Genomic DNA, 15767 nt, shown 5'->3' on the forward strand with positions numbered 1-15767 from the left:
AAGCCTGGCTGTGGGGCTGTGGCTCCTGGCTGGAAGTGCTGCTGGTGCTCATGGTGCTGGTAACAGCTGAGTGCTGGTGGCTGCTCTGTGTGCTTACAGGAGGCTGAAGTGAGCTTCTGCACCTTCTGTGAGCTAAGCCTAATTCACCTGTCTAAACCCAGCAGCAAGGCTGGTGACCAGGGGGTTGCCTGTATGAAATCAGGCAGGAAACTGCTTGAGGTGGAGGGAGAACCCTTCAGAACATGTGTTTTAGGTTGCAGGGTTACCCTATTGAGCTGTTTTCTCTCTTGGCTTCATCCTTACTTCAGGGTTGTCACTATCTGGTCCCTCTGCATCTGTTCCTATGGCAGTGGTCTGGGCCAGTCCTTTCTGGCAGGTCCATTTGGCCAAGCAATAAAGTCTGTTCTGTTAAATCAGTGCCACGAGGTTGAACTTGGCTCTGGAGGGAGCGCTGGAGGTACTGAATGTTGGAAAACCATCTTTTTCAAGGAGCAGTGCTGCTTCCTTCCTCTCAGGGTTGCATTAGCGTTGCAGAAGTCTGTCTGGTAGCTCCATGGCGATGCTGGGATAGAGCTGTTCTATCCAGAGAGAGGACAAGGTGCTGGAGTAGGTTAAACAAGCTCAAACAGCTTAGCTCATGGGCTTCATTTGGCTCTCCTGGGAGCCTCCAGTTCTTAATCCTGCACCAGTTTTGCTTAAGAACAGGTAGTGAGCAGAGCTCATGCTTCCATTGGCTTCTATGTCTTTATCAGGTGCTTGTTGTCTCTAAGCAGTGATTACTCCTTGCCCTGCCTCAGCTGCATTCCTACACCCTTCTTCCCATTAGCTCCATTAAGCTCTGTAGGGAGATGATCACATTCACTATTTGCATGGAAGCATCTTGCAGGATACTCTCCTGCTGGGCAGTGGATTCTCCTGCCTGGTTTTCCTGGTCAAGCTGATGCCAAAGTGACAAGAGAGGAGGTGGGAGCCTTCACAAAGTCCGACCACTTCAGCTGCATCAGGTAAAGCAAGTCCAGAGGAGGCCGTGAGGATGCTCAGGGGCTGGAGCACCTCCTGTATGGAGCCAGGCTGAGAACATTGGGGCTGTTCAGCCTGGAGAAGAGAAACTGCGTGGAGACCTCAGAGCAGCTTCCAGTGCCTGAAGGGGGCTACAAGGATGCAGGAGAGGGACCCTTCAACAGGGACTGTAGTGGCAGGACAAGGGGTAACGGGTTCAAACTGAAACAGGGGAAGTTCAGGTTAGATAGGGAAGAAGTTCTGTAGTGTGAGGGTGCTGAGGCACTGGCGCAGGGTGCCCAGAGAAGTGGTGAATGCTCCATCCCTGGCTGTGTTCAAGGCCAGGTTGGACAGAGCCTTAGGCGACCTGCTCTGGTGTGAGGCATCCCTGCCCGTGGCCGGGGGTTGGAACTGAATGAGCTTAAGGTCCTTTCCAACCCTAATTCTTACATGATTCTATGAAACCCATGTATGCTGAGGTGACAAACAGCATGAACTGTTTGTTTCCCACTGTGCTGTTGTTGTCAGTATGGAAATCGAGGACTCTCAGGTAAATAGGCAAGAACTTGATGTGGAGGAAAGTCCCTGCCTCTTGTGAAATCCAAAGCAAGAGGTGGGACTCCAGGGCTGATGAGTGGTGGGGGTGAGAGCTCCAGGGCAGCAGTTGCTTTCCTGAGCAGGGGATCACTTCAAACACCCTCTTAGCTCAGTCCCTCCCTGGCTGCTTTAGTTAATATGTGGATCTGTCCCACTGTTTATAAGCTGATGTAACCAGTGGTGCTGTTCCTGTAGCTTCTGGTGAAGGCCTGGTCTCTGCGTGGTTGCTGTAACTCAGACTGGTGCTGAGGTTGTGTTATGCTGCTGCCTGGTTGTTCTCTCAGAGCTTCCTTGTGCTGTGTGTGGCCATGAGCTTTATTGTGCTCTCCCACTGCAGGGCAATGGAAAACTGTCATTCCTTGGAAGAAACGGTGCTGCTGAGCAGCAGCTGCAGCTGGGCTCATCTCCTCTTAAGCACTGGGAGATCAGGCTGAGCCCTGCAGCTTTCCCAGAGGGAGCTGCTTGCTCAGCCACCTTCTTTGCTTCTCTCCTCCCCAGTCATGTGCTGGTTCTTGCCATCAGGTCTGTGTGTTCTGCTTCCTGCGCTGCAGCCCTCATTGAAACACGGGTAGGGGGTTGTGTAAGGGAAGATGAGCACATCCAATAACACCTTTGGGAGAAAAGCTCTTTGGAGCAGCTGCATCTTCACCAGCAGCACTGAGGCACCCGGGCTCCACAGCAGGTTCCCTGGACTGCAGTACACCAATGGGCAAATGCTGCCAGTGCCTGGAAGCCTTCCCAAGCTGTTTGCCATCTCCTCTGACATGGCCATGGTCCTCTTCATCCTGCAGTCTGCCTGGGTGATGTCTGCCTGCTTTCCCTTCCTGATGGGGCTTGCAAAGGGAGAGTTGACACGATGCAGCTCTAAGAGCGCTGTTAGCTCCACTCCATGTGCAAATCTCCAAGTTGAGGACGCTTTGTGAGCTCTGTTTCGCATCCCAGAGGGTGTTTGGAGTGTGCTCGCTGGATCTGTGCAAGGTAACATTTAGGTGGATGTTGTCCTCCAGCAGCAAATGGCTTCTGGGGCTGTGGGAGCCGCTGGCATTAGCTTGAAGGGCCCCCTGGAAAGCTGCTCCTGGGTCTGGTTTCACTTGGCAGATCTGCCCCTGCCGTTTGCTGCTGGAGGCGCAGCTAAAACCAGGCTGCTGATGTTGGCGCTGTCCCAGGAGGCAGCAGTGTCCTCTGCTCCTTGGCCACCATCGAGGTCTCATTTTGCAGCTGGCAGCAGCTGCCTCCTTTTAAAAGCAGGCTTTGAGTGGGATCTGGGAGCGCTGCTGTCAGCACTGCCCCGGCCCCAGCCTTCCTGTCACCAGGACCTGCAGGAAACAGCCCCCGTGTTACACGGGGGTCCTGTGCTGGGGATGTCTGTGGCTTTGCTTCCCCTCTCTGCCCATGCTCTGCTTCCACTGAGAAACATCCCTTGCTGTGGTTCCTCTGAGAGCTGCAAGTCACCCGTTGGGTGCCTGGAGACCTTCCTGCTGCTGAGTAGTAAAACAAGCACAGAAATCAAGCTCGAAACAGGGAAGTACTGCCCCAAAACCTCTAAAAGTCGTCCCAAAGGGATAACGAATAAGTCAGTTGTCGGTGGCAAAAGGAGCAGTCCCTGCTCCTGGCTGCACATTCCTGCTGGTTTTGTCACCTTAGTCCCGCTGCTGATCTATGGTGATTTGTCCCTTTCATGAGCTGAATCAGTTCCTGAAACCCAGCCTGGGAAGCAGAAAGCAGGAGCAGGGAGCTGGGGTTGGCTGGAGCGTGGATGACTTGTCCTGCATACCAACCATATCCTGGGCTGCATCAAGAGGAACGTGACCAGCCAGGTCCAAGGAGGTGATCCTGCCCCTCTGCTCTGCTCCTGTGAGACCTCACTTGGAGCATTGTGTGCAGTTCTGGTGTCCTCAACATAAAAAGGACATGGAACTTTTGGAACAAGTCCAGAGGAGGCCACAAGGACGATCAGGGGCTGGAGCAGCTCCTGTATGGAGCCAGGCTGAGAAAGTTGGGGCTGTTCAGCCTGGAGAAGAGAAGTCACATGGAGACCTCAGAGCAGCTTCCAGTGTCTGAAGGGGGCCTATAAGAATGCTGCAGAGGGACTCTTCATCAGGGATTGTAGTGACAGGACAAGGGGTAATGGGTTCAGGCTGAAACAGGGGAAGTTTAGATTGGACCTAAGGAGGAAATTCTTTGCTGTGAGGGTGGTGAGGCACTGGAATGGGTTGCCCAGGGAGGTTGTGAATGCTCCATCCCTGGCAGTGTTCAAGGCGAGGATGGACAGAGCCTTGGGTGCCCTGGTTTAGTGTGAGGTGTCCCTGCCCATGGCAGGGGGTTGGAACTGGATGATCTTAAGGTCCTTTCCAACCCTAACTGCTCTATGATTCTATTCTGTGATGCTGTTGCACAAGCAGCCGGTGGCAGGGCGCAGGCTGGAGCTCCACAACAGGGTTATCATGAGCAGTGATCCTGCTGGACCCACCTGGCACATCCAAACCTCCTCCCTCCTCTTCCCATGTGAGCTGGAGCCAACCGAGCAGCTCCTCACCGAGTCAGGTGAGAGAAAAACCTTTGTCATGGGCTTAGACCAGGATCAAAGCCTGGTGACAGAAGGAACTGGCTTTAGCTCAGGCAGAGGAGCAGGGGAATGGAGCTCCCAGGGCTGCTGCAGGCTCCTGTCTGACTGAGGACTCTTGGGTATAGATTGGGTTTGGTTTTAGGACGCAGCCTGATGCTGCTGCCCTCCACCTGCCTCTCAGTTGGATGTTGAGGGTAACAAAGGGGGGTGTCTTTGTCTGATCACCCCCGGTCTACTGGTCCCTTGGAATTAGTAAAGCCTTTTCCTTACCCAGGGAGGTTTTGGGTCCGAGTTACCAAGGTAAGCCTTGGGATAAGGACCAAGTGGACACAGACCCCCTGGCAGCAGAGACCACTTTGCAATGGGAAGAGGGCTTCCCTGGGGCATTAACAGTCAGGTCCTCATCCAGGGAACAGAGCATGTATAGTGGGGTGTCTCTGAGGATGCTGTGAGGTGTCTGTGAGGATGCTGTGGGGTGTCTCTGAGGATGCTGTGAGGTGTCTGTGAGGATGCTGTGGGGTGTCTCTGAGGTTGCTGTGGGTTATCTTTGAGGATGCTGTGGGGTGTCTCTGAGGTTGCTGTGGGTTATCTCTGAGAATGCTGTGGGGTGTCTCTGAGGTTTCTGTGGGGTGTCTCTGAGGATGCTGTGGGGTGTCTCTCTCTGAGGATGCTGTGGGGTGTCTCTCTCTGAGGATGCTGTGGGGTGTCTCTGAGGTTTCTGTGGGGTGTCTCTGAGGATGCTGTGGGGTGTCTCTGAGGATGTTGTGGGGTGTCTCTCTCTGAGAATGCTGTGGGGTGTCTCTGAGGTTGCTGTGGGGTGTCTCTGGTGTTTCTGTGGGGTGTCTCTGAGGATGCTGTGGGGTGTCTCTGAGGATGTTGTGGGGTGTCTCTCTCTGAGGATGCTGTGGGGTGTCTCTGAGGATGCTGTGGGGTGTCTCTGAGGATGCTGTGGGGTGTCTCTGGGGTTGCTGTGGGGTGTCTCTGGTGTTTCTGTGGGGTGTCTCTGAGGATGCTGTGGGGTGTCTCTGAGGATGTTGTGGGGTGTCTCTGAGGATGCTGTGGGGTGTCTCTGGGGTTGCTGTGGGGTGTCTCTGGTGTTTCTATGGGGTGTCTCTGAGGATGCTGTGGGGTGTCTCTCTCTGAGAATGCTGTGGGGTGTCTCGGGTTGCTGTGGGGTGTCTCTGGTGTTTCTGTGGGGTGTCTCTGAGGATGCTGTGGGGTGTCTCTGAGGATGTTGTGGGGTGTCTCTCTGAGAATGCTGTGGGGCGTCTCTGAGGTTGCTGTGGGGTGTCTCTGAGGATGTTGTGGGGTGTCTCTCTGAGGTTGCTGTGGGGTGTCTCTGAGTTGCTGTGGGGTGTCTCTGAGGTTTCTGTGGGGTGTCTCTGAGGATGCTGTGGGGTGTCTCTGAGGTTGCTGTGGGGTGTCTCTGAGGATGTTGTGGGGTGTCTCTGAGGATGTTGTGGGGTGTCTCTGAGGATGTTGTGGGGTGTCTCTGAGGATGTTGTGGGGTGTCTCTGAGGATGCTGTGGGGTGTCTCTGAGGATGCTGTGGGGTGTCTCTGAGGATGCTATGGGGTGTCTCTGAGGATGCATGGGGTGTCTGTGAGGATGCTGTGGGGTGTCTCTGAGGATGCTGTGGGGTGTCTCTGAGGATGCTATGGGGTGTCTCTGAGGATGCTATGGGGTGTCTGTGAGGATGCTGTGGGGTGTCTCTGAGGATGCTGTGGGGTGTCTCTGAGGATGCTATGGGGTGTCTGTGAGGATGCTGTGGGGTGTCTCTGAGGTTGCTGTGGGTGTCAGTGCTCAGCAGTGGAGCATTGGTGCTGGCCGGTCAATCACTGTTCCGCTTCCAGCTGCCCTCTGGTGGCCTCGGCCCGCAGGACTGGGCTGAGGAACGAGCCTGTTCTTGATGTCAGGCTCTGCAGCACAGGGATCCAGCGCTCTCTACTCCAATCCAGGACCGTTGGGGAGCAGAGCCGGCAGCGTTGGACACGGTGGGTTCCTCTCCAGCAGCAGTGCCTGCCTCTGGGTGCTGCCCATGGAGCCTGCTCACACGGGTTGGGATCTGCCTGGGTGTTTCAGGTAGTGCTGGGGCAGGAAGGGGCTGGCTGAAGGCCTCACAGTAGCTTCTGATAGAACAGAATGGTTTGGGTTGGAAGGGACCTTAAAGCCCATCCATTCCCAACCCCTGCCACGGGCAGGGACCCCTTCCACTGGAGCAGCTTGCTCCAAGCCCCTGTGTCCAACCTGCCCTTGAGCACTGCCAGGGATGGGGCAGCCACAGCTTCTCTGGGCACCCTGTGCCAGCGCCTCAGCACCCTCACAGGGAAGAGCTTCTGCCTGATATTCTTCATGGTCACTCTGATAAGAACTGGGCCTGAGCTCTGCAACTCAGGTTTGCTGTCACCTTGGATGTGCTGTCGGCATCTGTGCTCGGATAAACTCCCTAAAGGTAGAATTGAATGAGGTGTTTACCAAGTTCCTGACTTTCTGCATGTGGGAAAACTCTTCTGTTAGTGTTCAATTTCCAGCTTTTCCTTGGATTTGGAGAAACGGGGGCCCTGCCCAGGGCTGTGTAGTGCAGCCTGCCCTTACTGCCCCTTCATCCCGGGAGCGTGTGGGCATCTGCTCCCTCCTGTGCCTCTGCTGCACCTCAGCCTAGAGCAGTGCCTGTCTGAAGGGTGCTGCTCAAGTGTGGGTGCCAAAAGCCAGCCCCCTGCAGCACAATGAGTGCACTGGTCCTGTCCATGCAGTGCCTGGAGACACTGTTTGGAGGTGGATGAACGCTGTGCAGGTTTGTGGGGCTCATTCCTGCTGTGCTGATCCCACACACGTCTGCCTGATGCGGGATGTGCTGGTACTTCCCTGGGTATGAAAACACAGGGCATCTGCAGGGACCCTGCTGCCACCGTGGCCAGTGCTGCTGCTGAAGAGTCCTGCTCCTCCCCTTCCTGAATAGGACACCGATGACCTGGCGATGCCCAGCATGTGGGAGGACATCAGCATCTCACCAACCCACTGTGAGCGCCCGGGGAGGACATTTCCCACCTTCACAGAGAGGGCATCAGCTCCCTTATGCAGCACACAGCCCTGCAGAGGTGGATGGGGGCTCAGCAAAGAGCTGCAGCTGCCCTGAAGCTCGTCCTGCGTTGTGTTGCCTTTATCCAGTCTAAGCCCCCACAGCATGCAGCAGCAATTGCAGCTTTCTAGCACCCAGAGAGCTGGCTCTGATGCTCAGGTAAAAGCCTTTTCCCTTTCTCTGCTCGTGTTCTGCACCAGGAACAGGGCTCTGGGGCAAACCGGGCAGGTACCACTTGTCACGGGCACTGTTTTTAGAGGACTGAGGAGCATCTGTGGTGGTTTCTGGGTTTGGGGATGAAGAAGTGAGTTACCAACCCCTTCTAAGGGTGTGTTTGAGCGGATGGGCCTGGGTGGCTGTGCTGGGTCTGCACTGGCCGGGTTGCTGCAGGCTCCCAAGGAGGCCGCTTGCTCCAGGTTACAGCCAGGCTTTGGAGCCCCTCTTGGTGGGGTGAAGCAACACCAGCTCCTCGGTGCTTTCCCAGGGGCTGGAGCTGGTGGCGCTGCTCTGGCTTGGGCTTTTCCTCGCCAGATGTGACACCCTGGTGGAGTCTGTTCCAAGAGGCGAAGCAGAAGGGATCCGTGTTGTGTTTGCTCAACCCCAGCTGCAGCTGAGCAAACTTTGCTTTTCCTCCTCAGGAATTAGTGTTTGGGTGAAGGTGAACAGCTTGCTCCTTAGCGCCACTGCGCAGGATCGTGTGCTTCTCTTGCTGTTTATGGCCCCTTTGCTTGATGATCCTAAGGATGTGCCCATGGGCTGGACCCACCTGTGTGGGTCCAGGCAGCCCGGATGGTTTCTCATGGAGCTGGCAGCTAGGTTTTCCAGGAGGATGGTGGAAGCGTTCAGCCCTTTTCCCTGGAAACCGTTTAAAAATGAGCCTATTAGTCCTAAAGATAGCGTTTATCCTTTCCTGTGGACAGGCAAAGCAGAAGTAACGCAGCAGCATCCTTGCCACTGTGCGATGTGGCCACCTCACCCCTCCTGGGGTGGATGTTGGGGCTCCTGCCATGTATAAAGCCCCCCTACCCTTGATGGATGCTGTCCCAGGACCTGTCCCCCTCCAGCGCCGGGCTCTCATCAGCAGGATGCTCTGCAAGGTACCCCAGTGCTGACTCTATCGCCGAGCCCCGCGGGGCAGGGGGGTGCCCGGGCAGCGCAGGGGTTTGTGCTCGGTGCGTGCAGGCTTTCCCCAGCCCGCTAGATGGCAAACACGTAAAAGCTTTGCTCTGCTCTCGCTGCTGCGGTGCCAAGGCCGGGGATGGAGATGCTGTTGTTGTTATCGTTAGTATGTTTTGCTGGGGCCATCTGCAGCAGCAGCAGCAGCAGCCACCGGCTGTAGGTCCAGCGCCATCATTTACATTTCCAGCTCCTTTGTATAACATCAGCAGTGCAGGGTGTCCAAACTGCTCAGCTCTTTGGGGCTGCGCCATCAGCGCAAGGAGCCGCATCCGTCTGGGCTGGTTCTGGCTTCCTCCGGATGAATCCAGTCCTGTTTTAGAGAGGATCAGGAGGAGGAAGAGGAGAGAGTGAGGGGCTCAGTGGGGGAGTCATCCCACTCACAGCCACTGCTGAGCTGCCTGGGTTTCGCTGGGTCTCCAGGGCTGCTGTGCTGAGCTTATCCCACCACTGCTTGCCCTGAAGCTTGTCCCTATGGGGCAGCTTCTGCACAGGCACAGGGGAGCTGGCAGAAGGCCTCTCGGGTGCCGTGACCTGGGGTTTAGAGGAGCCTGAACCCACTGTGGTGCTGCCCAGATGCCCCAGCCCAGCTTTGCAGATGTCAGAGAACCCCAGCCTGGTTTGTGTTGGAAGGGACCTTAAAGCTCATCCAGCTCCAACCCCTGCCACGGGCAGGGACCCCTTCCACTAGAGCAGCTTGCTCCAAGCCCCTGTGTCCAACCTGGCCTTGAACACTGCCAGGGATGGGGCAGCCACAGCTTCTCTGGGCACCCTGTGCCAGCGCCTCAGCACCCTCACAGGGAAGAGCTTCTGCCTAAGAGCTCATCTCAGTCTCCCTTCTGGCAGGTTAAAGCCATTCCCCTTGACCTGTCCCTCCAGGCCCTTGTCCCAAGCCCCTCTCCAGCTTTCTTGTAGCCCTTTCAGTGCTGCTCTTTACCCTGTGGTGTCTCAGCCCTGGTAAATCTGGGGTGATTTGGCCTCTTTGGTGAGAGGAATTGCTGAGGTGGATGGGACAAACCTGTCCCAGGGAGGTCACTGATGCCTCTCCCCAGCTTTGGCTTCTGGACCGTTTCACATCCTCGCATGAAGGGGAGATGCTGAGTGTTCAGTGAAACAGTGGGAGCATCTCACTCTCCTGAGGGCGAGGAAGCTTGAACCCGTGGAGCTGCTGTGTCCCATGCGACATGGAATAGCTCCAAACACTGCCCAGGGAGCTGGGGATGCAGTTGCCTCTGCACGGAGCAAGAGGCTTTATCAAGGAGCTTGATGGATGCAGGTGCTGAGGTGCCCCCAGAGCTGCCTCTGCAAGTCCCCCCCCACTTCAGCCTGTGCTCTGAGGGGCTGAAATACCTTTGAGAACCTGCTTGTGGTGGTGCACAGGGAGCAGCATCGCTGTTGGAGATGCTCCTGTGTTGCTCGTGGAGGCTTTAGGAAATGTGAGCTCTGACCCCGTGCCCTGACCAAGCCCATCCCTGTCTGGAGACGTGAGGGGGGATGATTCGCCCTGAGGCTGGGTGTTCAGGTGCACTCCTAACCCTGGGAGCAATGGGGAAGGGTGTGTGTGATGTGTGCGCAGTGCTAGTGCGGTGCACGCAGTGCTGGTGCTGCCCTTCAGCGATGGACTTGGCTGTGAATGCAGGGAAGCCTCAGCGTGGTGCTGCGGGCATCGCTTCTGTCCTGGTCCTTCCTGTGTGGTGCAGGCGGTGCAGGGAGCGGTGCTGGGGTTTGGGTCCTGCCTCATTTGAAGTGTCTGCCCCTTCCTTTGCTCCCGGTTTCACCCTGGTTTGGCTCTGGGCTGGCTCCAGGATGGGTTAATCTGTCAAACTCAAACCCACCCAGACAATGAAGGATGTGGGAGCTCTGCCTCCTCTCCCCTCCTGCAACTGGGGTTTGAAAACAATAGCGCTGGTCTGACAGACCTGGTTTCATTCTCTGGGGAGATTGCAGGCTTGGTTGCTGGAGATAACCGAGTTTACGTGGAAGGCTCCAGCTCTGCAGAGGGCTCAGTTTGCTATCGTGGTGTTAAAAATCAGCACAGCACGCGTGCTGCTCGGGTCCCGTGAGGGATGCTGCAAAAGGCAGTGGTGATGGACATCCCTGCCAGGGGCAGCCTCTGCTTTGCCCACCCTCCTAAAGCACAGAGCCTCGGGGTGCTGCCTCAGAGGGTGGGATGGGAAGGGGATGGAGCTGTGTCTGTGGGGAGCTCCCTTTGAGTCACCCCGTTGCTGTGGCTACGGATGATGCTCAGCATCCTTTCCAGCTGTCTGTCTGCAGGACTCACATCTGTGCTCGTGGAGAGGTGCGTGGCCAATGGGTTGGTGCTCAGGGCACCTATTGCTTGTTGGAGGTGCTGAGGATGCTTTGCCTGGCAGGAGTCACAGCCCAGCTCCAGAGTGTGGGCTTGCCCTGGGTTTGCTGTGCACAGGCACCAAGCAGATCCAGGTTTCCAGGCCCTTCTTTACCTGCCCTCTGCCTTCCAGGAGGGAGCTCTAATCAGGTGCAGATAACAACCCCGAGAGCTGCAGCCCTGTTATCCCCATCTCTGCAGATGTGTTTTATTGTCTTGGGAGGAGATGGCAAATGTCAATGGAGGGAGCACGATGCACCCTGTGGCTCCCACCACGGCTGCAGTGGTAGGGCAGGCTCCGTGTGCTCTGTGCTCATCACCCCTCTTCTCCCTTATGCCTTAGCACAAGAGTGTTGCTGGGGACCAAAGCTCCTTCCTGGGTACCTAAAGCAACCCTGCAGCTTTCCCTGGGTGATGCCTGTATCCAAAGACCAACGCTGGGAGCTGGGGTCTTGGTGAATGAGGACAAGTAAGGGGGGAACATGAAAACGAACCACCCTGGAGGAGCTTCTGCTGGCTCTGATGAGCCATGGGAGCGTCTCAGGACCGGGGTGCTGGTTTAGGAAGGGCTGCGTCACTGTGTTTGCATTCCTCGGTGAAGCAGGGCTCTGGAACGCAGCTGGGTCTGTCAGTCTTTTGATGCTGTCCCATCCAAAAAGCCCTGAACCTGCTGGCTTAGTTACCCAGCTCTGGCTCCCTGCCTGCTGCCCTCCCGAAGGCTGCCTGGAAGGTGCAGACGTGGGCAGAATGAGCCCTTACATCTGTCATAACCTTGCTGCAGTGGCAAAAAGGAGCAAAATAAGACCTGCTCTAGTGGAAGGGGTCCCTGCCCGTGGCAGGGGTTGGAGCTGGATGAGCTTTAAGGTCCCTTCCAACACAAACCAGGCTGGGATTCTGTGATTCTGGTCACTTTGGTGCTGTCGGAGCTTGAAGGAGCAGGGACCCCCACCACAGCCAACACCAAGGGCTGAGAGCTGGCTGTGTGTTGGTATCTCAGTGGGCTGCCTGGAAGGTCTCCTCTGTTTTGGGGAGGTCCTGACGGCCGGAGGGCCAACACAAAATGGAACTGTTGGTTTCTCCAAGCTTTCCCGAGCCCGGGCAGTGATTGCAGCAGGTCCCTGCTTTCGAGGAACATCAGTGGGTGGCAATAGGACCATAGAATGAACCAGGGTGGGAAAAGGCTTTAAGATGACCAAGTCCAACCATTCCCCAGCAGTGCCAAGGCCACCACTGCCCCATGGCACTGAGGGTGTGTGAACACTTGCAGGGATGGTGACTGCAGCCCTGTCCTGGGCAGCCTGTTCCAATGCCTGAGCACCCTCTGGGGAAGGAATTGTTCCTCAGCTCCATCTAAACCCAACTCAGGCGCAGTAGGAAGGAGCCCAAGGGCTGGGCAGAGGTGGAGAAGGGGCTGCTTTGTGCTCTGGGGCCATCCCAGCCCCCTGGCAGCTCCCCAAACCTCTTGCTGCTCCTGCAGTGCTGGCAGCCCCCAAGCCTTGGCTCCATGGGGCAGGAGGCATCGCTTGCTCTCCCTCGCCGCCATGGGGATGCCTGGCCAAGATCACAGGACAGCTTAAGGGTTTAAGCAGATAGGAGGCTTAATAGCTTGACCCCGGGACCTCTCCATCGCCTGCTTGGGGCAGCAGCTGCGGGTTTGCAGCGCGTGTGGGAACGTGTCCCGAGCTGCAGCAGTGACCTCTGCTCGCTGCAGAGACCCAGCTCCCGTGGCCAGGGCCTTGTGTGCCCCTGGAGATGGGGGTTTCCTGTCTGCTCCGGGGTGTATGAGGCTGAATGGTGCAGGGGATGTGGTTACCCCTCTGCTGGTCGGGGTAACCTCTTCTCTCCCGGGTGCCTGCAGCGTGCTCCCGGCTCTGTCCTGCCATGGATGATGGGTGGGATCAACCCGCCTGCACCTCCAGCCCCAGCAAGGAGGAGCGGCCACACCGGGGTCACAGCCTCGCTGACGCTGCCTGGGATCCCCAGTACATGCTGATCCCAGGCGGGTGCTCAGGCTGCCCTAACCCCTCCTGCACCTCTCCTGCACCACTCCCTGCACGTTCCTCATGTGCTGCCTCTGATGGGAGCTCGATGCTGCCCCGGAGCTGTCGCAGGCAGCCCTGATGGGCTGGGGCTGTTGGTGGCAGCCTGGCCTTGGGGTGCCCTGTGCCAGAGGGGCTCCAAGGAGGGGGATTTGCTGCCATCTCCCCTCCTGTCTTCAGCCCGTTGCGGAGGTCCCTGTGCTGCCACCAGACACATCCTGCATCCTCGGAGAGGGTGGGCTCGACTTTATCTCTGCAGAGCCATGGTACTCGGCATCACCATGCGCCTCAGGGAAGCCTGGCAGCCCTGCTTGTGGTGCAGCATCGTGAAGTCCCAACAGGAGCAGGTGAGCCCCAGAACCCCATCAGGACCAAGGAACCAAACCCAAGCCCGGGAGCATCCCTGGCTGCGGGAGGGACCAGGAGCCCCGGTAACGCACCAGTGCCGGAGCTGTGGGACCCGGAGCAAGGGGCCCGGCCCCGTTTCCCCCTTCCCCACGTTGTTATTTCAGGTGCTGGAGCCTCACAAACACCCGCAGGTGCCGTTTGCAGGGCCCTTCTCCCCTCGCCCCAAAACCCCCCTCTCGGGGCTCCCCAGACCTCGCACCTCTCCCCCTGTGCTCCCCGGGGGACAAGCTCCACATACACGGACCCTTGTTTGCTCGCCTCCCTCCTGACCCGAGCTGCGAACAGAGGCTGCTTTGCTGCGGGTGGAAGAGCCGGCAGCGGCCGCGCACGGCCCCGGCCACCGCGCTCCAGCCCTCCAGGGCTGCCTCTTAACCTGGAGGAGCAGCGGGTTGTTTGTGTTGCTCTTGGCAAGGCAGCCCCGGCCCTCCGAAACAGAGGTGAATGCGCGGAGGTGTGGGGCGCGGGCTGTTTGTGTTGGACCCGTCCACGCGGGGAATTAGTTCAACCCGGCTGCTAATTGCTCCTGAAGTGCGGGGCTCCGGCAGGAGGAGGATGGGGACAGCGAGCATGGACGGGGCCTCTCCTGGCTGCATCCGTCCCGCTTCATCTGCAGGGAGCAGAGGGGTTTCGGCCAGGATCCGGCTGCTCGGGACTGAGGTGCGATGCTCTGCTGCTGGTGGAGACAGAGCAACCCCATCCCTGCCCCTGTTATCCCTCCTGGCATGGAGAGGGAGCTCCTCTGGCTGGTTAAAGCCATTCCCCTTGGCCTGTCCCTACATCCCTTGTCCCAAGCCCCTCTCCAGCTTTCCTGCAGCCCCTTCAGGCACTGGAGCTGCTCTCAGGTCTCCCCTTCAGGAGCCTTCTCTTCTCCAGGCTGCCCCAGCCCAGCTCTCTCAGCCTGGCTCCAGAGCAGAGCTGCTCCAGCCCTCGCAGCATCTCCATGGCCTCCTCTGCACTCGCTCCCGCAGCTCCACGTCCCTCTTGTGCTGCTGCCTCAGAGGATGCACCCATAACCGTGTGGTACCCGAGGGTGACGTGCAGGGAGAGGGCTCTAGGCCAGGTCAAGGGCAGAAAGCTCCATGCAGGTTAACGTGGACACGGTGCGCTGGTCCTCATCTCTCTGAGGTTTAGCACTGGCTTGCTTTGAGCCTCTGGGGGCTAAACCAGGCTCCTGCCCAGCGCCTGCACCCCTGCTGTGTGCGGAGCCCTGCCCGGCTCCATGCCGTGGTCCTGCCCATGCCCTCTCCCACCGCTCCCTTCCCCTGCTTCCATTTAGTAATTATCCTTTACGAGCCCAAAGGCTCATTGTCCAAATGGGGATTAAGCACCATCTGTGCAAACTTTGAGGCCATTTTGGGTGACTGGCAGGAAACGGATGACTCAGGCATTGCGACACAGATTGCTGTGATCCCTGGGGAGCAGCCCTGTTAACCCAGGCACCTCCCGGCAGCCTCGTGAGGCTCATGGCAAGGGTACGGTGGCAGGTTATGGAGGGCTGTGGTGTCCCCCCTGAACCATGAGGTGTTTCCATCTGCTGTCCCTCCTGGCTGAGCTTTGGTCCATCTGGTCCCACTGGTGGCTCCTGACTTACTGGTTCTCAGTGGGAAGGAGATGCAATGTGTGGGTGCCTCGGTGAAGTGCTGAGGTCAGGTCAGTCTGTGTCAATGTGGACCTCCCAAGACCCTCTGATGTATGGAGCCAGGCTGAGAAAGTTGGGGCTGTTCAGCCTGGAGAAGAGAAGCTGCGTGGAGACCTCAGAGCAGCTTCCAGTGTCTGAAGGGGGCTACAAGGATGCTGGGGAGGGACTCTTCATTAGGGACTGTAGTGATAGGACAAGGGGTAATGGGTTAAAACTGAAACAGGGGAAGTTTAGATTGGATCTAAGGAAGAAGTTCTTTGCTGTTAGGGTGGTGAGGCACTGGAATGGGTTGCCAGGGAAGTTCTGAATGCTCCATCCCTGGCAGTGTCCAAGGCCAGGTTGGACAGAGCCTTGGGTGCCATGGTTTAATGTGAGGTGTCCCTGCCCATGGCAGGGGGGTTGGAACTGGATGATCTTAAGGTCCTTTCCAACCCAAACTGTTCTATGATTCTATGTAGCCCTTTTCCCTCAAAGCGGTGTCTGAAGGGTGGTGACGGAAAGCACAGCATCCACTGATGGATACCAGGAGATGCCTTCCCATGGCAGCAAGAGAATTGTGTTCCAAGTAGTTTCTCTCCCCATCACCTCACCTTATATGTTCCCATAGCCTATCGGGACTGGGATGACACCCAGACTGGTTTCACCCCACTGCGGTGGTGGTGCAGGGGCCCACGCTGGCCCATCAATGAGAAGCAGTTGCCCAAGGTGGGGTTTTGAGCAGGACTCGGTGTGGGTGCAGCTGCTGCAGGGTGAAGAGGGGGATGTTCAATGCTGGTCTCCTTTCGGTACAACCCAAATGGCTGCGTGTGGGGACTTGGTGCAAAGTGTTTGGATTCCCTGCAAACCCCCTGCCCTAGGGAGCTCCAACCAGAACCTGCTTTGGTCCAGTGTCCTGAAGGAGGAAGTCAACGGGGTTTA

This window comes from Pezoporus flaviventris, unplaced genomic scaffold (assembly GCF_033815535.1).
Source record: "Pezoporus flaviventris isolate CSIRO_AGI_PZ_B2104156 unplaced genomic scaffold, CSIRO_AGI_Pfla_v1 ptg000009l, whole genome shotgun sequence".
Lineage (NCBI taxonomy): Eukaryota > Metazoa > Chordata > Aves > Psittaciformes > Psittacidae > Pezoporus > Pezoporus flaviventris.